The 23,311-nt window shown below is 38.9% G+C and overlaps 1 protein-coding gene across 2 annotated transcripts in view; it reads right to left on the reverse strand.

Annotated features, from left to right (window-relative positions):
- LOC116098813 (olfactory receptor 2F1-like) overlaps positions 1-11,986 on the reverse strand; it is a 25,469-nt gene extending 13,483 nt beyond the window's left edge. The window contains exons 1-2 of one of the 2 annotated variants that reach the window (XM_031381693.1): positions 11,894-11,966; positions 250-448 (exon numbers count right to left, since the gene is read on the reverse strand). The gene's annotated coding sequence lies outside the window, so the exon portion shown is untranslated. Of the gene's footprint in view, positions 1-249; positions 449-11,893 lie in introns of both variants that reach the window. The other variant, XM_031381692.1, reaches the window with a different exon arrangement.
- Positions 11,987-23,311: the final 11,325 nt, after the last annotated feature.

Genomic DNA, 23,311 nt, shown 5'->3' on the forward strand with positions numbered 1-23,311 from the left:
ATAAAGAAAATATCTAAAATAAAAAAAAAAAAGAGAGAAAAAAAGAAATATGATCCATAATAGGGGTAGAGGAAATAAAAAAAATGTATCACAGATTCAAAGGAACAATAAGGGAAAATTAACATCCAGGAAAAAAAAAAGCATGGGGAAGGTAATACTGGAAGTTAACAAGACAGAAAGACAGGTTGTATAATGTGGTACAGCAGTGGCCATATCTTCCCATCAAATGTATGGGAAGAATAAGGTTACCTTCATGATTGTCAGCATCATTCCCAACATCTCAGTTCTATTGCTATCCATACTTTTTGAAAGTCTTGGTCATGGCCTTGCACGGAATCCTCTCACATGTTCTTCATTTCATGCATCTGCTTTGAGGAGGATTATGTCCCTGAGATGAACATGTATTAAGGAGCTAATTGTTCCAGGAAGAGTGCAGGGCACTTTGTACCTGTCCATGACACAAAGACAGAGACATGGGTTTTTCTTTCTTGGATCTTATAATTTAGGAATAGAGAGATTAATTTAAAAAGTTAAAAATGAGTATAGTTGTGCCAAGCACTATGGACAAACATAGGATAGGATTTAGTTAACTACAGTTTAGTTTTGGTGAATAGTTCTTATATCTCAATAACATGCAGCCTATACAGTGCATTTTTAAAGATCTTTAAATTAGTAATGAAAAAGTCATTGCTGAGAGTTTTTGGTGAACAGTGGCATTCATATTGGTACTAGGCATGAAGGGGTTTGGAACAGTCTTGACGTCTCCACTATTGTAAATTCTCTTTCCCAGTTGAGTTTGTTCTAGGCCATTATCTTTTATAGTGATTAGCTGTATAAGACAGTATCGTCAGATGTTTTTGAAATTCCAACCTTTAGGTGTATTTCTTTCTTTCAAGTATTTATCTTTCCATCCTTACCATCTCAGTTCTATCTAAGATATTTTTTTTACTCTTTTTCAATTTCATTCTTATATATAACATTCTTTAATCAAGCCCCCCTCTTTACTTTCCTTTCTTGCCTTTTTTTTTCACAAATACCAACTCCTTATTTCTTTTCAAGTCCCTCTGCCTCCTACTTTCATGCATCTTTGTTGTGTATATGTGCTCTCTTGCATGTAATTAGGGTTGCCATCATGAGCATTGATGGAGGGATTATTTGCTTGCGTTGGGACAATGCACCAGGTTTATTGTTTCTTAATTTATAATGTTTAGGAAATAGACTCAGCCTAGATATCCATTAACAAATGAATGGATAATGACAATGTGGTACATATACACAGTGAAATTATATTTAACTCCAAAGAAAAATAAAATTGCAAACTTTCAGATGAATGAAGTTAAAAAATATATTGAGTGAGGTCACACAAGCCCACTCTATGTCATTTCTCTTTTGTGTATATTACTTTTGAATCTTTAGCTTCATGTATTTAGCTACTTGTAGATGCCAGGAAGATAGAAAAGTGGTATTTGGGGAGGATACATTAAAGGAGGTGAGATGGTAAGGCCAAGCACTAGGGATGGAAATGTTTGGTTAGACATATGGGTGGGCATGGGGGTGGAGGTATGAAAAAGGGTTTGGAAGAAAGCTTAACTCATTTTTTTTCAACTCATCTGGATGAAATACTTCCTTTTGATATAAAGTATGCATTCAAAACCATCAGTAAAATAAGAAAATTTAAAAATTGGACCTTGGAATATTCTGTGGAGATCAATGACTTCAGTGTATGTAAATCACTGTAACAAAACAGAGGACATTCAGTGAATTGGCATTATGGCAACCAGAACAGAAACACAGCTTCAAATATAAGAGTTCTGAAGAGCATAATTCCATCCTGAGCTCCCTATCTACTAACAGGTGCAGGAGCCTTACCTAATTGCTCGAGTGGGAGACAAAAATGCTAGATAGAGCAGGTCCCTGGCCTCCAACAGCTCTGATCCAGAGTATACTCTCCATTATTATCCAGTTTTACTTACATATACATCATTCTTGATTAGTGACGCATTATCTTCTTTTATCTTATTTCCATTCTCACCAAAAAGATACCTCTGACTAGAAGGTATCTCTATGGAAACCATGAAGGGTAGCTTTAGATGCTCAGTAGTAGAAGTTAAGGCATAGGGTCAGAACCTAGGGAGATGCTGTTGGGATTCTAAGCATTGTCCAGGGAGCCTGGGACACTCCAAAGGCTTGCCCTCTCAGTTAGCAGAGGGAGTGCCTCAATTTGGAGTTGTTACCTATCCTAGGCTGCTTATTGCTTACAGACAGAATTTTCACGTTCAGATTGGTATGAGTGATTCGGATCCCTTGAAAATGTGGTCAAAAGTGAAGAGATGAAAGGAACCACGGAGTCAGGAATCAGAATTTCCTCCATCTTATGCACAGAGAATCCAAGGGCCAGGGAGCAATCATCTATCTCTGTCTTAGATCTACCTAGGGACCAAGATAAAGGCAGCCATCCTGCCAGACAGAAGTGTCTTTGGCCAGACATGAATCATGATATAGCCTTGTCAGTGGGAGGAACATGAGCTCAGGGTGCTATCAAAAGAGGACCCACTCTCTCCAAATTCACCCTGGCAGGGAAGCTAGACAGAGTGAGTTGCTAAGCTCCTCTCTTACATAGGAAGCTTCAGTAGCATCCCACTAACTGAGACAGACTGCCTATGCCAGCAAGCAGTAGATGTATTTTATATAGGAGCACAAATACTTTATACAGTAGATATAAGGTACAAGTAAAGAAACAACTAGTGTTTCTAAAGATATGTTTGAAGTTACAATATGGTAAGACATGCTTGCAGCATGCATTAAATTCCATATACACATCATCTGGTTAGATGCTGTATGTGCAGTGTACATTATTCATCTGCAGAGTGAAAGTGTTAGATTTAGTGAGCTTTAAAATATCTTATGGTCCTAGAGGTTTATGATAAGTTAAGACATCTAAATTATAGTCTAAGCAACAAAGAAATAAAGTATGTGATCTTCCTGCATTCTATGCATACCTAATGAAGTTATAAGGCCAGACAATATTAATGATCACGGGGCTTTCTATTGAAATATTCAGACTGAGCACACAACTGTTTGTGGCGATGGTTTTTAAAACCAGGGACCAAGGAAATAATGTGCCTATACGATTAGATATGACAAAACTGTTGGGTCAAGCTAAAGCTTATAGTCTTTTGTAATACAAGTCTTCATCCAAAGTGCAATCTTGATAAAACCCAGGGTGAAAATTTCACTTTATCAACAAAATTGCTATCAGATCAAGAATTAAATTTTCCTCCATTTTATAGAGATTATTCTCCTGAATGCTGAGATGGTTCACCATTTTGCCTTTTAGAGAGGGAAGGCTCTACATCTACCCTTAGGTCTTCTACCAACCCCATATCTCCTCCATTCTTTCTCACCTCAACCTAAGACAGATGCTTCAAGAGTAGGCAGTAACTTTTGATTTATACTATTCCATTCTGTAAATGCCTGCCTGCATAGAACATTTTGTTGATAGTACGTTGTTGGGTAACTGACCTAGAAGGAGTCTTTAGTGGACAGAAATCAATGAGTTCCATCAATAAGTCACTGGAGGAATCCAGAATTCCTCTAACTGCAACCAGTAAGAACAATACAGGAGAGGTCAACAGAGCCATGCTGACTGCCTAAGTGGCTTTGGTAGCAGACTATCATCACTTTCTCTAAATCATCCCTGCAGGGAACCACTGAGGCAGAGTGCTAACCTATGTACTAGATTCACTTTGGCTGAGCAGGTGGCACAGTCCTTAGGACGTCCTTGGAGCACAGTGTTTCCTCTTCTTGGGCGTGGAGGTTTTCTGCATCAGTGAGAGCTGATAACTTTTCAGAGCTTATGGATCTCTAGAGGGCAATTATTTACTTTAAAAATGTATCTATTCTTCCTCTAGCTACTTCTCTACAATCCCACCCCGTGTTCTAAGTTCCCTGTGGAATTAACATGCTGAAAGTATTTTAGGTGAACTTAATTGTTCCAGTTCCTAGGCTAAAGAGACCTTCTCTGACTTTTAAATCTTTCACTACCTTCCAAGGCTGCTGCATTGCTGTACACTTTTCCTATGGTCAGAAGACAGGGATATTTGTCTCTATGGCCTGTTTTCCAGGGACTGAAAGCAATTGGAATTTAACATAGTATTTGAAATGGCTAGAGAGATACATAGTAAAACCCTTCAAGATATAGACATAGGCAAAGACTTTCCAAAATGAACATGGACAGTGCAGGAAATGACCCAAACAGCTGACAGATGGGATGGCAAGAAATTAAAATCTTCTGTATAGCACGGGAAACAATCTGCAGGGGGAAGAACAGCAGACAGAGTGTTTGGAAATCTCTGTCTACCATTTAATCAGGTCTGTCTGACAGGTAACTAAGTCCGTTACATATACTATATACAACTCTATAGGGTATGTAGCTAGCTACAAAAATTAAGCGTCAATGAAATAAGTCTTACAATCAATAATTGAACTAATTAACAGAATCAACAGTTTTTGAAGGAGAAATCCAAATGACAACATCATTAGTCATCAAACCAATGAAAATTAAAACTACTTTGACATTCTATCTTGCCCTAGTCTGAATGCTATTATAATAACAAATGAAACAAACAAAAACAAAAAATAAGTTCTGATAAATGTTTTGGAGAAAGAAGAGCCCTGAAACACTGCTATTGGAAGTAAAAGCTTCATATAGCTAGTGTGGAAATCAGTGTGGAGTTTTCTCAAAAAAACTGAAAATATAGCTTATCAGGACAGCCAGCTCTCTTCTACTTTTGGTAACATACTTGAAGGAATCTAAGTTAAAAGACCACAGTAGTACTTGCATCTCTGTTTGTTGATGTTCTGTTTACAATAGCTAAGATACAGAACCAACCTAGATGTCCACCAGCAATTGAAAGGATAAAGAGGCGCATATAAATGATAGAATTTTAGTCAGTCATAATGAAAGATGAAGTCACGGCATTTGCAGAAAAATAAATGAAACTGGAAAACACTGTGTTAAGCTAAATAATCAAGACTGGGAAAGACAAGTACTGCATGTTTCACTCTATGTATTTCTGTGTCATACACATACATGTATATGTATTTTATTCATAAGTGTCTCTGAGTAGGTCATGAAACTAGAAAGAGAATCATGAGAATAGAGGAAATGATCTTAATGGGGCAAGAAAGAGAGAGAGTAATCAAATATATGTGTCACAAAAGCTTAATTTGGGGGCAGGAGGCTTGGGTGACTGGTAATCAGAACAGAATATAGTAGCACACATATTGAAAATAAAATGTCCCAATGAAATTTAGTACTTTTTTTTTTTTGCTAACTTTAAAAAGTTAATTTAAAAAGTTTTTGAAAAGGGTTAAAGTAATTGGAAAAAGGGGAAGAGAAATTAAATTGTAGAAACTAGACTCTGTCCTAGAGGAAAAAGATATAATTTCCTTTTCTTCTACATCCAATAACTCATGTGGGCGACAAGGGAATTGTGTGTATACATCACATAGTTGAGCAGCTATTTCCGTGACATTGAGCTATTGAAAAATCTCATGTTCAGACTCATTCATTCCCAAAAGCACTCTTGGTGAGTTCCTGTCTTATCTATCTATTGTGTTGTTGTTTTCTTTGTGTATTTACACATCATAGATGTTTACGCTTCTAGATTTTGTCATTTCCACCATTTTTAAATATAAATATAAAATTTAAATTATATGCATATGTATGTGTCTGTACAGGCATAAGTGCATTTGCATGCAGGTGACTTTGAGTTCAGAAGAGAGCATTATATCCCTGGAACCAGAGCTATAGGAAGTCATAAGATACCTATCATCCATAGGTACTGGGAATCAAACTCAGGTCCTGTGGAAGAATAAGCCCATGATGAGATTTTATTATCAACACTTACTTATATGGTTCAATGGAAATAAATGCATTATTCATCAATTGAGAAGATATTGTTTTGTATGACTGAGCAATTTTTATATTATTTGATCATTGCTAGGCAGATAAAAATGTCCTGATCTTTAGTTATGATTTACCACTATAATGACAATGGACAAGGGGACAGTCATTTGACTTCATGCTCTTTCCTCTTGGACAATCTGAAACTCACCTTTGTTCTCTCTACCACTTAGCTAAATATCAGATCCTGGAAGGCTTCTCAACTTTAAGGTTCATGGGGAAAAAATTCTGATAGGAATTTCCACTGAGAGTTGTAGTCGAAAGTTAAGAGGGAGAACAGAGGTGAAAAACAGTTGGAAGGAACCAAACGCCTAAGAGAAAATAATGTCTGAGAGGTGGACCTTCCAGAAGTAGACTTGATATGAACAGATATAGTTCATATCAAAACTGAAAGAGAAGAGCTGTTGGGCACCATTTTTCAGATTACATTCTATTATTATATAATGAAAATGCCTTTTTGCTTGATCAGTTACCAAAAGAGCAGAGGACATTAAGTTAAGAAGGGCTGGGGCATGGGTGGAATCTGGGAAGAATTTAGGGAGAAGCCAGAGGTGGATGAACAGGTCAAACTACATTGTGCACATGTATGAGGTTATAAAAAAGTATTATGTTAACAAAAGAATGATATATCAAAAAAGAACTGGAAGGAAGACCAGAAAGTATTTGTGGGTTATTGCTAACTTCTAAGAGTATAATATTTCTAAAAGAGTAATTTTCATCTTCTTTTGCTTATCACTATTTAAAAATTATCAATAAACATGTATTTAAATTCTGAGTACAAATTAAAGTTAACATTCTTGGAACTGTAGGGATAGATCAACAGGTAAGGGTGCTTGCTATGCAAGCATATGGCAAGCACGTGGATCATATGTGCACAGATCCACAGAACCCACATAAAAACATATGGGCATGCCATACAAAAGCCTGTAACCCCAGTGCTATAGTGGGGTAGAAGCAGGAGGATTGCTGGAGCTTACTGGGCACCAGCCTAGTTCCAAGTTAATAGAAAGATCTCATCTTAAGGGAATCAGGCAAAAGGCAATAGAGCCTACTGGGCCCATACAGCCCCACATATTTGTACAGATAGCATATATGAACCATATAGCCCTATATATTACAATACCACACACACACACACACACACACACACACACACAACTTTAAAAATTGATATAGACCTGACTGAATGAGATAGTGACATTAGAAAATAATCGGTGTTCTCTCTTAAAATTCAGCAACAGTAAACTGCCTTTGGGTGGCATGGATGGCTGCTACAGAGTAAAGGAAGATGTAAGTAAAATTGCTCTCATCACAATAGATATAACCACAAGTTTTAGGTTATTTATACCAACAAAGGTAAAACTGTTTGTACTCTCTGCTAAGAAGTAGTGTACTAGAGCACTAGAGCAAGTAAAATGGCCATACCCTGGCTTTAGCAGAAAGGCCTCTGTATATTTGGCAAGATACATGATATCAGATTTGCCCTATGTGAAATAAAGGGGCTGATTTCCTGCATATCTGGAAATCTATCTGTTTTAGTATATACATTATAATAGTTCATTTTCACTCAAGATTCTAGATTCTGTACTATGACACTAACGCCATTCTGTGTTCGGTTCCTGTATGCATAACAGGTTATATGATTGTCTCTTTAGAGCCTGATCCATACCAGGAGATTAATGGCAAGAAACAGCATTTTGTGCACAATTTAGACTCTAAGGCCTTAGACATAATGCATTTCCTGAAGCCCCATCCTGGCTGCTTGCCTGGATCTTTCTCTTCATTCATTTGGAATTCTCCCGTGACTTCCACTTCCTTACCCCTCCCTCCTGTCTCTAATGTCTCATTGTCACAGAGTTTCAGGAAACTACAGTAATAGCGAGCCATCAATAATTTAGCCCACTCCTATTAAACTGTTAAACCAAGTTTTTGGCTACTAATCTTTTCAGTTAAGTTTTTCCTAATGTATTTTCTAAAAAATGTTACTTTCCTACATATACTATCTAGTTTTTTTCCTCATGGATTCTGAGGTTTCTGTCCACAGTTACTTTGAGGGGCTGCATATCTTGGCTGCATGACTCTATGGCAGAGGATGGTTATCTCATAGTAGATAGGAAGAGGTGGGATTAGAAAAAGACACCCCTAAAAGCCCACACCTAGTGACTCACTTCTTCCTGCTGAATCCTATCTTCAAAACACCCAGAACTTTCTAAAATATTGCTACTACCTGTGGACCAAGCTTCGAACATATGAACATTCTGGGACATCCCTTCATATCCAAGCTATATTACTCCATCCTTCTCCAATAAAATTTAAGAGGAACCTCGGATAGGCATGACACTTGAACATTGCTGAAGTAGATCACAACAGCTTCAAAAGCCTTAGATACAACTCATCACATGTAATTCTCCTGGGAGAAAGTTTAAATTTTGCTTTTATTGTCTCTATATAGAGAAATTTGAAATGATATTCCACACTTTGGTCTTCTGTCCCAGTTAGCATTAATTATCAACTTGATCCAATGTACAATTGACTGAAAAAAGAGTCTCAATAGGACAAATTGTCTTTGTCAGCTTGGTCTGTGTGTATGCCCATGAGGAATTGCTTTAAATGATAATTGATGCAGTATCACTCTCTGGGCAGGTAGTTCAGGTGGATAAGGAAGCTAGCTGAGCATGAGTCTGAGTGAGGCAAAAAGTGAGAAAGAAAGCAGCATTCCTCATGGTTTTTACTTCAGGTAAAAACCATGTTCCTGCTTGAACCCTAGTCTTGACTTGTGAGAACTGTATAATTTTGGTTTCTTTAAAACACACACACATACACCACAAACACACAGAAAATTGTTGTATTAATGTGCTTTCTTTTTAGTACAAGGTGTGGGGCTATTACGCTGCTTTATAACAGGTGACTATGATTTGCCTCATGCTCTAGCAAGGGCATGATTTTTCCAGCTGTAGATAGTTTATGTGAGTGGGTGAGATCTGGAATTAACTTTTCAGGAGATATATAAGTGCTAGAGTTCTAAAAGGTGGGGATGTTTTTGGTGGCTCTTTGATGGTTGGATGTTGTTGGTTGCTGTTTGATAAATAGTCTGTATGCAAAGAAAGGAAAAATAAATTAGATATACTGAAGGCAAAGATCAAACTTGTCCCAAAGAACTTGACACCCTAATCAGTAGGAAGTTGTCTAATGATAACTTTGTGTTCTTTCCCCTCTATCCTTTTTCTCTCTCCTACCTAGTGTGTAGAAGTTAATAAATGTGGGACAGGTGGAAGAGTGAAAAAGGAACCCAGAAAATAGCAAAAGTCAGCTGCATTTATTTCTTTCAACGAGGGATCATGATCTGGACGTCTAAAATCACTCTTTTCTTTCCAAAGTTGCTTTTGGTCAAAGTATTTCATCACAGCAACAAGCAGAAAGTCAGAACCGTATGACTTTGGAGAAAATACTTTAGTGGTCACAATGGGTACAAGAAAAACTTGGCCTATAATTCCATTAACACTCCATGTTTACACATTATTTGGTCAAAACTTTATGTAATTTACTGTTACATATTAACATTGAATATACAGCTCATTTTGAAAAGGAAGCCTTTTCTTAATATGTTACAATTATAAATATGGAGCCCATAGCAGTCTGTTCTTCAAGATCAGCTTGCTCACATGACAAGATTTTAAGTATAAAATACTCTCTATCAAGGTTCCATAAACATACACCTTCTTTGTTTTTCTGAAATGATTTTACCTTCCTGAATCACTATCCTGGTGGATAGTATGTGACCAGGATACCAATGGGAGGAGGGGAGAATCCATTTTTTTCCTAAAGAATAAACTGCATTTCTCTCTCTCTTTTTTTATTTTATTTAATCTTTTTTTTTTTTTTTTTTTTTTTTTTTTTTTTTTTTTTTTTTTTTTGCACTCCAGATTTTATCCTGCTCCCTGTCCACCCTTTGACTGTTCCATATGCCGTACCTTCCCCCTGCCCCCATCTCCACAAGGATGCATTTTTCTCTTTAATTCTAGGTACACATTCAAACAATTTGAAGTTCATTCCTGTACTAGAGTGATGTATTTATTTTTCTCCTTTTCTACCATGGCTTCTAAATTTAGGACAAAAATTCATAGCATTGACTTACTAGACTTTGGAAAGGAACACAAAAGCTTTATTTTTTGCTGATCCTGCCATGTCTTCACAGCCAGGCACCCACATTCATCTTCATGCATTGATGTGGTAGCTTTCTGCTGAGATTCAGATAATGCGGATCAGGCTGTGGCACTGTGCTGATCTCGGTGGTCAAAGGATGTATGAACCATTTGTTGCCTTGGTTTGGTTTTATTATGGCTCAGTGGTAGTCCCTTCGTTATATGCTATCACTTTTTTTATTTTCTTATGCTATAATTTCTTCATGCTTACACACACATTCATGATACTCTGACACATTGAGTCCTGGAGTGCTAACTTGGGAAATCTATTATGCAAGCCTTATCTATAGGATTTCCAAGATGATTCTTCTGAGAAGTCTTTGGTTGAACTTCCAGTTGCCTTTAGCACACCCTTCTGGATGTGTGTGTGTGTGTGTGTGTGTATGAGTGTGTTGTGAGTGTGTATGTGCGTATGTATCTGTGTGTGAGTGTGTGTATGTGTCTGAGTGTGTGTGTGTGTGTGTGTGTGTGTGTGTGTGTGTGTGTGAACATATCACTTTTTAAAGGGAACTTGAAAAAGGCATTAGGTGGACCTTTTGGGAACCCCTCTACTGCTTTTTCTCTTTTGTCCTTCAACACTTTTGAAACATCTGGATTTTTCTAAAGTCATAGCCTCTGCCAGGGTTCAAAATGATTAGTAAAGCATTTCTATTTTGTGGCTTTTCTTACTTTACCATTTCTTGTTCTCATGACAGCCCTTTAGAATTACAATCAGAGCACATAGTCTTGACTGTGTCTCTTGCTTTTATTTCTCTTATTTGATTAATAATTATTGTATGTATATAAGCACATATACATTTATGTGTGTATATATATATATGCATCTCTCTCCCCCCCCTCTCTCTCTCTATCTATCTCTATCTGTATGTGTGTGTGTGTAGTATATATGTGCATGCTTGTAAAGACCAGAGGTCAGTCTTAGGCAGTGTCCTCAGATGCCATCTAATGGGCTTCTTTTTAAATATATTTTTATTTATTTTATGAGTAATTTGCCTGCCTATATTTCTGTGCACCACATGTACAGACCACTTTTGGAGACCAGAGAGGGCATTTGATCCCCTGGACCTGGAGTTACACGTGGTTGTAAATCCCATCTTGGCACTGGCAATCAGTCCCAGTGCTCTTAATTGATCATTCCTTCAGTCCCCAACCATCTTGGTTTTTGAGACAAGGCCTTTATTATAGGATTTTCATGGATGTGCCTGTGGTATAAATAAGGCACCAAGATGTCTAATATAGTTTAAAACTTAGGCCTTTTGCTAGGGCAGTTTCCCACTTACTTCTAACTTAACCCGACTTCCCGACCTGTGTCCCAGCCATGTGGCTAGCTAGCTCTTCCCTGTTACTCTCTGCTCTATTCCATGATTCTCCTGTTTCAGCTTGTCTCTCCCTGTGTCATTTTATCTGGCAGGAAGTTTCACTCTAAGTTTCACCCTTTTATTTCCCATCCCAGTTAATGGCTATTTGATCTTTATTACAACCAACCAGCAGCATGACAACACCTGATACATCTCTTAGAGTGCTTCTAGGCATAGAGGGCTGTCTGACCTTTATGTTTTTGAACAGATGTGAAAGGACAAGTATTTACAAATAAATATAAAGCCGGTGACGGGCCATAGAAATGACAATACCAAAATCCTGCCAGCACTCAGCTCTTTGCAGTCACAGAATTAACAACTGAAAATACAGAGACCTGTCATCATACAATGTGAAGGAAACTCACCCCAACAGGTGTTACTTGTCCTGGAACATACTGATTTGGATAGGCTGGATGTGTGGGGAGCGGTGGAGCTGGAGAGGCATTCGCCATGGCAAGATGGCGCCTACTTCCGCTGTCAACTCCTAGTAAACAACTGTTTGCGCATGTGCGTAGAGAACTGTTTGCGCATGTGTGTAGATTGAAAAGATGCCATGTCACGGCCCATTCCGGGGCGTCACGTGGGGTGATGAGCAAACAGCCAATCATGGGCGGACACACCGCACTGTGGTGTATATAAGCAGTGCTGATTATTGGCTCGGCCCCTTTTTTTCCCTCTGGAAGAGGGCAGTAAACGGCACTGCAGAAGGATCCTAGTGTCCACGTGTCTTCTTCCCGGAGAGAAGACTGCACGGGCCACACGTATGGACAGCACAACTTTTTTTTTTGATATTTTATTTATTTACATTTCAAATGTTATCCTCTTTCCTGATTCCAGCCTCCCCAAACCTCTATCCCATTCCCCCTCCTCCTGCTTCTGTGAGGGTGTGCCCCCATCCACCCGAGGAGCAGGCGCACAACTTTTTAAAACTTTTTTTCACACGGATTCTAGGTATCAAAGTGGGGTCTTCATATTGGCATGACAAATACTTTACCTACTGAGCTGTCCTCCCTGTTTATCTTTTCTTTTAATTTCCACCCAATCTCTACAAGAGAGGGAAAATCCCCCACCAGCCCCGGTTTAAGGATTTTTCTTATTTTTAGTTCTGAGTACTCCTAGTTTATCCTATGGTTGTTTTGTACAAGTGACAAGGACCTTAGAAACCTGAAATGCACAAAGACAAAAACATGTTGATTCCATAATCATAACTCCATTGTTCCTTTTGTGTCCATCTTTCATATAGAGTCAGTCTCTGCCTTCCTATATTCCAGTCACTGTATCTGTCCCCAGTGAACAGACTCAGTTTCCATGTTCAATTCCATCTAGTTATCCTTCTCCTGGCCGATAAAAGGAATTCTCCTATGGGACTTGTCTCCATGAGCTCTTAAGTCTCTTTCACCTCTTGGTTCCACATACTTTCTGCTGCTAAGTCAGTGTTTAGCTATATTTTAGCTTTTGATATGGCTTGTCAGGTGTTCTGCTCCAGTCCCTTAATTCATGTATGGGGAAATTGCCTGGGGCTGTACAAAGATATGCGTAGAGGGAATGAAGGAATTCATTCAGGACACGTCAGATTGCAGCACTAAGCAGCTCCAAACAATTAATCACTTAATCTATGGCATGTGAAGAATTTTGCTCAGAGGACCATCTGAATCATTTTGAGAGGCACTTCCTACTTCTACCAACTTAGTGTCGGCAAGATTGGATATGATGAGCATATTCTAGGGAGGAAATCTCATTCTGTCAAACTTACAAGTCTATGAAGAGGCATAGACTTGGCTAGAGTGAGACAGTTAGTTGGTAGAGAGCCAGATGAGATGAAAACTGTAATATTTCTGATACTGTCTTGTTTTCTTCATGACCACCCTCTTTCTTGCATTCTTTCCATTCTGAAAGGAAGGGATTATAGTAGCAGTCTCTTTATGCTCTGGACTTTGAAATTCTGTGCATGAAGCTCACAGCAGTATCTGTCTGTGCTCTGGATCATTTTCTTGCCTTAAGTAAGCAAATGAAATCATAAAGATATGAAAAGAAGCAGGAAAAAGTATTTTGATCAGATGTTTCTTGACTCTTGGATATATCTCACTTTCTGGCCTTAGGATGAGCAAGCTTACTTTTGCTTCTAGATAGGGCTGAGCTGGGCCTAGGCCTAAGGATTTTTCTTAGTTTTGTCTATAATGGGCTAAGCAATGACTACCGCCTATATGTCCACATCATAATACTTATAATAGATGGAGTCATTTTTGTGTATGGCAAAAGAGAATTTTCAGGTATGATTAAGGTTTTTCTTTTAATTTTATTTATTTTATATCCTGACTGCAGTTTTCCCTTACTCCTCTCCTTCCAGTTTCTAGCCCCCACTCTTCCCATCCAGTCCTTTTTCATTTTTTTTTTTCAGAAAATGAATATCAACCAGCCATGGTATATTGAGTTGCTGTAAGACTAGGTTCCTCCTATTGCATTAAAGCTAGACAAGAAAATCTAGTAGGGCGAAAGGGTCCTAAGGGTCCTAAAGGTAGGCAACAAAGTCAGAGAGAGAGAGAGAGAGAGAGAGAGAGAGAGAGAGAGAGAGAGAGAGAGCTCCTGCTTCTACTGTTAGGAGTTCCACAAGAAGACCAAGGCACACAACTGTAACATATGAGCAGAGGGCTGAGGTCAGTCCTATTCAGGTGCCCTGGTTGGTGGCTCAGGCTCTGTGAGCCCCTATGGGCTCAGGTTTCCTGATTCTGTGGGATTTCTTGTGATCTTCTTGACTTCTCTGACTCCTACAATCTTTCCTCCCCCTCTTTTGTGCGATTCTCCAAGTCCCACCTAATGTTTGGCTGTGGGTCTCTGTGTCTGTTTCCATCAGTTTCTGGGTGAAACCTCCCTAATGACAATTGGGCTATATGCCTATCTATGAGTATAGCAGAATATCATTAGGAATAATGATTTCAAATGAATGATTCCAAATGAATCATTCATTTCATTGAATTTTTTTCCACTCATGTTTTGTTCTATTGTGGGCTCACAGTTATCCAGCTTCCGGCTCCTGGCCCTCCAGGTAGTGTCAGGAGTGGGCTCCCTTTCTTGGCCTTAAGCTGGAGCAATCATTGGTTGGCCACCCCCTCAATTTCTGTGCCACATTTACCCTAGCACATCTTGTAGGCAGGACAAACTGTAGGTTGAAAATTTTGTGGCTGGGTTGGTGTCCTAATCCCTCCACTGGAACTCTTGCCTGGTTATAGGGGATGGCCAGTTCAGATTCCATATCCCTCATTGCCAGGAATTTTACCTAGCATCACCTTCATAAGTTCCTGGTAGTTTCCATTGTCCTATGTTTCTAGCTCATCCCAAAGATGCAACCTGCATCCAGCAGTATCTCCCAATGAGGGAATGCAGATGGCCCCCAAAGCAGAAAACAGAATTGAATTCTCCTTCAAAGTATCCAGAGTCCTGAAAATAGTTTGACCTTAGCCCAGTAAAGTTTCATATTTTAGATCTTCAGACCTATAAGAATAAATGTGTGCCATTTAATGTCATCAAATTAGTGTTAATTAGTTATGGTAATAAAGGAAAACAAACAGTTTCTAATTTCTCTTCTTATATCCATCCCCAAAGTCTCTAGCTTGGATTAATCAGCTTTGGTTTTTTGTAACTTGCCTACTTTTTTGACACTTACCTTGTTATTGCTCTTATCCCTCTTCATTAATCCATTGTTTCTGTTTTTGGAAACTTCCTTTTAAGGTAATTTTTTATTAGATGTTTTCATTATTTACATTGCAAATTTTATCCCCTCTGAATAACCCCCTATCCTATCCCCCCTCTCCCTACTCACTAACCCACCCGTACCCACTTCCCTGTCCTACACTGGGGTATCAAGCCTTCACGAGACCAAGGGCCTCTCCTCTCATTAATGTCCCACAAGGCCATCCTCTGCTATATATGTGGCTGGAGCCATGGGTCCCTCTATGTATACTCTTTGGTTGGTGGTTTAGACCCATCATTGGGCCTCCTAATATATATGGCAAACGAGAAGTCATTTCTCACAATCAATGGTTATGCTGACTACTTTGAATTCCATAATGAAGAAATGCCTCTTGCTGACTTGGTTTTAGGAGCCTTCCTCTCAGCTGAGCCTCTTTACTTTCTTTGGTTCTGGGTGAGGGTGTGTTAGGGACACAATTCACAAGGTTCCCACAAGTCACTGTGTCTCAGGCCTCACAGTCATTGTGTACCTTGACAGATATTTAACTGTCTACTTCTGGGTATCAAGAGTTCCTCACTATTAATGGCTCTCTCCTATTTATCCAGAGACTTGGCCACTTGCATAATGAAACATTAAATTTGACTCTTTCCCAGTTTTGACTTTGTGTGATAGCAACCAGATCAGTGTTCATACCACAACTTCCAAAGTAGAGTATTTATTTGCTTACCTAAGCAATGTCTTCAGAGATAGTTTCCAAAATTAATTGATGACTCTTGTCCCAATTGAAATTGTCATGTTACAGTAGAGAAATGAAGAGGTAGAGGCAGGCACTGGAAAGAACTCTGTAGAGACCTGGTATATTTTGGTATATCTTCTCCCTTATCTCCATAAAATAGGGATAGATGCATTTTTCTCTTACTTCAAGGTGTGTCTTCTTTTCAGCCAGTTACTATATTCTCTTTAAGGCTTGGGAAGCCCAAAGACTGGTAAGATGAACAGTGGCTAGAGCATCTTGAAAGGGCAGAGCAGAGAGTTAGAGAGGGCTGCATAGCATCTTTCCTGAAGCCATAGTAGAGATGCTCAAGGCTCTTGTGGACCAGAGATGGGCTGTGTGGTCTCATTTTGACCCTCTCATTAGAGATGCTTTATAGAAAATATGACTCCAATGGTGTAGATAGATCCTGAGATATTTGTGTCTAGAAGGGAAAATTCTAAGTGGTCAGCCAAAGGGAATGGGTGGCTGCAGCAGAAGTTATGGAATAGAGTTCTGCCTAAATCATTGGAGCTGCAAAAGGTCCAATAGAAGAACCTTTAAGGATACAAGCAACCTTAAGGAAGATGCAAGCAACCAGTCTTACTGTTTACAGATTATACAATTATATATCAATGAAGATATGTTTTTCTCCCCAACCCAGAGGTAGCTGAAGCCATCTAAGTAGCTAAGCATGGAGGGATGTGGAAAAGAACAGTTGAGAGAAGACAGTAGAGCCGTTGACTTTCCCCATCTTAAGTTTATGAGACAGAGGATGTCTTAGTCAAGGTTTCTATTGCTGTGAGGAGACATCATAGCCACAGAAACTCTTATAAAAGAAACCGTTTAACTGGGTCTTGCAGTCTTGCTTATAGTTCAGAGGTTTAGTCTATTATCATTATGACAGCATGCAGGGAGAAATGGTGCTGGAGAAGTAGTCAAGAATTCTACATGAAAATCAACAGGTAATAGGAAAAGAGATTCACTGCACCTGGCTTGAGCATTTGAAACCTTTAAGTCCACCACCAATGACACATTTCCTTCAACTATGCCATATTTCTATGAAATGTGGCACACCCTATGAACCTCAGGGGGCCATTTTGATTCAAACTACCACAGAGGGCAAGAAGCAGCTTCACCCTGGAAGGAGGCACAGAACTTTGGCTTTCCATGGAACTAGATATTTTTGATAGTGAAATGAGTATTTTGGGGAACATAAGATGCCTGAAACTCTTCTTATTTTAAAAGAAGAACCAAGACTTTATGTGATGTATGTTAGGTTTAGTTTAAATGAGGGAGAAAGGTATTCCTATGGTGCAGATCCAAAAATATGAGGGTAAGAAAGAATAGTTACTTTCTATTGTAAATTCAGCTTGTGTAGTAAATAAATCTCTTTATTTGCAAAACTCTAAAGATATGAGATTTCCTGGTCTGGGTCTGGAATCCTATCTCTACCATGACATTTCCCGAGCCTTTGTACATACAGCATGTATTAGAGAGAGCACACCTAGTGTCTAAAAGGGTAGATTATGCAACGTGGATACTCAAAGTTGATCTCTTTGCTTCACTGTGAATTTATACCGGCAAGCCAAGGTATCTGTGACCTTAGTTTCTCCCAAGGTAAAATGGGTGAGTGATCATGTCTGTCTCAGGAGGCTTCTGTGAAAATGAAATGAGATAATTCATGCATAGCACACAACACTGAGTACACTGTCTGTTAAACTCTCCAGGAATGTTAAATATTTTTCAACACGCTAGAAAAATGGTGCTGCCTAAGCCAAATGCTACAAACAAATTAATTTTTATTTCCACACACATTTTCACATATCTTGTTGAGTCTTGTAAAGTCAAGCCTTTCTCTTTTTTCCCCTCTTTTTCAAATACAAACTGTTCCAACAGTTCTCTGTAACAAAACCAAAGTGTTGTATGTCACAGTTATTAATGCAGAACAGATTTGGAAGCAACTTTTTAGAAGTTCCATTGGTTGGTCCTGTTCCTCGGGCTTTATCTTATGTGTATCATGCTCTAGATGTCCTCACCTCATGGTCTGGATGACAACTGTGGCTGTAGTCAGGGCTTCTGCTTATGAAGGTTGAGTGGAGCCAATGTGAGCTATAAGGATACACAAAGACTGCATAGATCCCTGTCGAGGAAATCTTTTCTGTTCACATGGACATAGGCACCGAAGCCAGACTAGAGACAAAATAATGAAATTAAGGTGGAGGTTAAGAGTGATTATTAAGAGGGAAATTGGATTTGAAAGCTCTTTGTGGAAGCAACAAGAGTTATTTTTTCTCATTTTCTTTGTTCCTACAAATAGTCATCACTCTGTCTGAGTCACCACTCTGCCTGATTTCCAAGGAGGTGGGGAAGGTGCTTGCATGGTTCTGCTTTACATACTTTCTTCACCTTCCTTCAGGTTTGGCCAAAAGAAGCCCATTAAAAAGTCAGCCAGCTTCTTTGATAGACCACTCTTTAGTTCTGATCTTCTTAGGTAGGGTTTGCCTGCTTTGCTGAGGAAGAGAAAGCATGCTTACATGTATGTACTCTGCATCTCAAAGATATCCTTAAACATTGTCCCACTGAGGAAAAGAATGTGAACACACATCCTAAAAAGAAGCAACATCTCACCTCGAAGCTTCAATATGCTGGTTGGCTTATTAGGGCTTTAATAACTGGACAGGTTGTAATGTAACAGGTCCAAGTCCTAATTCCAGTTTATCTTTGGCTATCTTTAGCCTCATAGTGATTCCTTGCTCACCTCTTTGCCTGAACTAACATCCCTGTGACCATTAGGTGAAACATTTTGGAGTGTAATTAATTGAGCAGACTACTAGCTTCCTCTAAGCAGAAGGCTAGAGATGTCATCAGATAACATCTGGAGCCTACACCAGAATTTCCCCTACTTAGTTATAACCTGCTACCTGCTCTTTATATTTGTCATGACTTTGTTCTGTTACTATAACATCTTCATGAAACTGTTGCCATGTTGTGATGTGGCATTTGGGGAAACCAAACTCTGGTTCTTGGGCCATAGTCCCTCATATTAGGCTCTAGAATACTTTGGTATCTCTTTTGAGACATCTTGTTATTGGGAACATAGCCCAAATGATGTCATGGATCTTAGTTGTGGAAATCTTTTCTGATCAAATGGACATAGACACTAAAGCCAGAGTGGAAGAGAAACAAATAAAGTTAGGAGGTCAGATTGATTATTCACGGAACTAGGCTTGGAAGCTCTTTGTAGAAGCAATAAGACAACAAAATTGCATCAACAAGAAAATTGTGGTTGAATTGGGTGACACAAGTCTGGCCCAATGTCAAATGTTGCCACAATAGAGTAGAGGGGATTCCTGACTTCTAGTTCTGATCAGATTGGATCTTTTATTTTAGAGATTTAGGGAGCAAATTCATAACCTTTATTAACACTGTCAACATCAAACATACATTGAATCTAACTCTATCAGCTTTTCGATCTTTAAGATCAATGGAATGATTTTAAAACCTTGTGGTTATAAAAGGGATGCTTATACTACTTATTTAGAGGAAAGATCTCTACTTAAAACACTCTTGAAAAACGATTTTTAGATCCATAGATTGTTAAAATTTACCTGAAATTTTTTTCTAAGAAAAACAATAGGAGTATAACATATTACCACAAGTAGCATGATTTTTTTCAGTTTATATTTTTGTGATATATATGTGTTTCTTTTAATAGAGATCTTGGCATTGAAAATCAGTACTGGTTGTACATACTTTGTCTGGCATTGAAGTATTTATTTTTATTTTAAAAACATATTCATTTTCTTTTGGTACGTTTTTGACCATCTAGAAAATTAATTTAAGGACAAGATTTAGTCAGAAAACTAATTTTTGGTCATTTAATACTTATAGGAAAGTTAAATAAGTTATATAATTAGGTAGTAACTGTTTGATAACAATTTTCTAGATACATGCATAAAGTGATTATTAAAAATGTGGGAGCTGTGGCTAGAGAGATGGCTCAGGGATTCGAGTCCTTGCTGCGCTTGCACATGACTTGCCTTTGGTTCTAAACACCCATTTGACAGCTAATTCCTATCACCCTTTGCTCCAGTTCCAGGACAGACAACCTCTTCTTCCAATCTGTTGATACTTCTTGCACATGGTTCTTAATCATATATGTAGGCCAACATTCTTTCACACAAAATTTAAAAATGGGAGTGAATTTTACCCCTGCAGCTTCAGTATCAGCTAATCATGCAGGCATAACATTTTTTTTTTTTACCAAAGATAAGATTACTTTAATGAATTTATAGACTTAGATCATAGAGAAGTAGTAACACTGAACATTGACATTGGTCATTGGAAAAAAAAAACAGCTGAAATGGGTCCATGTAATGAGATCTTCTCAGATGTATATCTTCTTCCATGTGAAACATACATCCTAGTACAATGGAAAGGAGTTGTGATGACAGGTAATTTATCTTTCTGTGGAAGTTGATCCAGAGAAGGAGATAGACCTCACAGAACACATAACAATTATACCTAGAATCATCTAAGTGTCTTTGATCTCTTGACATTCCTTGCCAGACTAGAGGTGACTACACTGCTGTAAAAGAGACTTCCTCAATGAGATACCCACATGAGTCCTGGATTTAGGAAACTGATGGGAGAAAGGAGTGAAGTCCATGCTCAGAAAAGAAATCCCACATTTCATCTCATCTTCAGAATCTATATTTACCATATATATATGTAGATATATCTACATATATATGTGTGTGTCTGTGTGTGTCTGTGTGTGTGTCTATGTGTATATGTACTTGTAGATCACAAAAATAGGAGGACAGGGGATCATAAGAGGAGAAATGATCTCGTGAGATAGGCAGGAGAGGGAGGGGTCATGGAGTACATGTGACATGAAAGCAGAAGGGCAGAGTAATCTTGAGAAAGAGAAGGAACCAGCCAGGAACAGGAAGAAAGGGCAGAGGAGGGCATTTGGAGAGGGGAAGTGACTTAGGACAAACTAAAATGACATGTATGTGTGAAAATGTCACGATGCAGCCCATTGCTGTGTCTGAAAACCAAAAAAGCACCAATAAAAAAAGTAGCATTTTCTGTAGGGAAGGTGATGAAAGTGCCTGAGAAGCTGGATCTGCTGTCTTACCCCTTGTCTCCTGCCTGGTTTGTTCTTCACAGTGGAATTATGGGGTCTTTACTAAAGCAGTCCTGTGGTGAGATATGAATGGTTATCGCCACCACTGTCCATGTCCAAATCTATCTAGTTCTATAGACACCAAAGGCATTTCATATTCCTTGTAAATGGGTGTTGTGCGTAAATGCATAGAATAAGTTAATTTGAAAAAAAATGCATCCGGACTGTGTTTTCAACCTCATTGCTCCGTGGCAGTTCTGTCTTTCCCAGTAGTTTGCTTATGTTCCTACATTATAACCTCTTTATATAACAGCAAAGAGAGTCAAACAGCAGCTCAGCAAACCAGAAACCACTGTGGGATCAGGTACAACAACATAAAGACAGTGAACACAAAATTGGGAGAGAGACCTATTCAAGCTCTACTCTCCCCTTGAAACTCTCCCTATGCTCTACTGTATGTACACCATTTTCCCCACCCCCAGCATGTCATTCCCTGATACCAGGGCCTAAGGGATGGGGTGATGATTTGCTTTGCATGGAAAAGTTCTGTTCTCTTATTTTGTCTCTTAGTCTCTTTATTTTTTTTTATTTTTTTTAATTTTTTTTTTATTTTAGATATTTTCTTTATTTACATGCGAATTTCTCCATTCCAAGTAGTCTCTTTAATCTCGTGTATTATCACAAATTGCTAAGTCCCTGTGAGACAAATGCTAATATCAATTTCAGCATATTCAGTGAAGACACAAGGGCCCAAAATGGTCACCGAAACTTGGTCAAGGACGTAGTCAGAACTCAGGGTCAGAGAGTCTGACCTCCAGCTCCTGCAGCAGGACACTGCCACTGATTTCTCTACTCCAGTGTCACTGGATTCCAGCAATATTCAGATGAATGATGTTGTTTTCCTCATTTGTATTTAATGGTACCAATACGGGGTGAGCTCCATTCTCCTTGTGGGTTCTTTACTAGAAAACTGAATCTCCTGTAGGGAGCACCTGGAAGTCAGAGGCAGTGTGAACCTGCTTGCTGGGGAGTCAAGACCACCAATCAGGCAGAGGAGAGTATAGACACCCAGGACAGCTGAGTGAGCCCCTGATGTCTGAAGGAAGACTATGGTAAGAAACTTCCTCCCATCTCTGAGGATGCAGTGGGAAAATGCACTTGCCTTTTGTCTGGATCATAAATATCTTCATCTCCACATGCGGAGTTGGAATTTCTGAAGTTCTAGGTAGGCTGAGCTCCTGTCTAAATTCTTGTTCATATCTTGGAGAAATGTTGCCTCCAGAAGGTCTGTAAAAATATTGCTTCTGCAAGTAGGTCAGAGCTTAGATGTAGAAAATGCTTTATGTGTAGACAGAGGTCATTGGGGATTTAATAAGTACTTTCTGTGTTTACTTCCCCTTTCATTTTTTTCCTTTTGGGTGACTGCGATCTAGTTCCCTTGTGCTGCCTTCCCTTTTAATCTGCAGAGCCCATTCCCCACATAGCCCAGAGAGACACATTCATGGTCTGGGAATGAAAAAGCTTCTGGTACTGCAACCAAGTCCACTCTACAAGGAGTTAGCACTGCAAGGGAAAGGACCTGTGCAAACAGAGTAATTGGAACTTTTTTCCTCTCAGAGAAGACTTTGTGTACTGGGTTCATAGTATGGGAGAGGCCTCTCTGCAGAGCTGAAGAAGATAAATTTAAGCTGGAAGGAGGCATCTTCATCTACCGCGGAGGGCAGGAGCAGTTGTTACAGAGGTTCCCAAGCTTGGATTCAGTCCAGAATAACAGAAAAAAAAAAAAAAAAAAGCAACGCTTAAATCACACCAAGATCAACTGAGTCAGGATCTCCTGTGAACCAAGGTACCATCGTCTTTCAAAGTATTTGGTAATTCCTGTGTGTGTGCGTGACACTACTGTTTCAGAGCGGAAGATAGACTTCAGCTCAGTTTGAGTTTTATGAATAATAGTGACTTGAGTACCAGAAGTCAGGAAATTGACATCAGCAGTTCTGAATATCAGAGTCTTATTTGAGAAGTTGGAGAACAGGAAGAATATTTGTATATTAGATATGCAAAACACAGAGACAATGAAGAGTGTTGGTTTATAAAAATTAAAAGTCAGTCCTGGGGCTGGTGAGATGGCTCAATGGTCAAATGATGTTTTCTGCTGAGCTTGACAACCTGAGTTTGATCCCTGAGATCCACATGGTAGGAAAAAAAACTGA

Source organism: Mastomys coucha, unplaced genomic scaffold (genome assembly GCF_008632895.1).
Source record: "Mastomys coucha isolate ucsf_1 unplaced genomic scaffold, UCSF_Mcou_1 pScaffold20, whole genome shotgun sequence".
In the NCBI taxonomy this organism is placed as follows: Eukaryota; Metazoa; Chordata; class Mammalia; order Rodentia; family Muridae; genus Mastomys; species Mastomys coucha.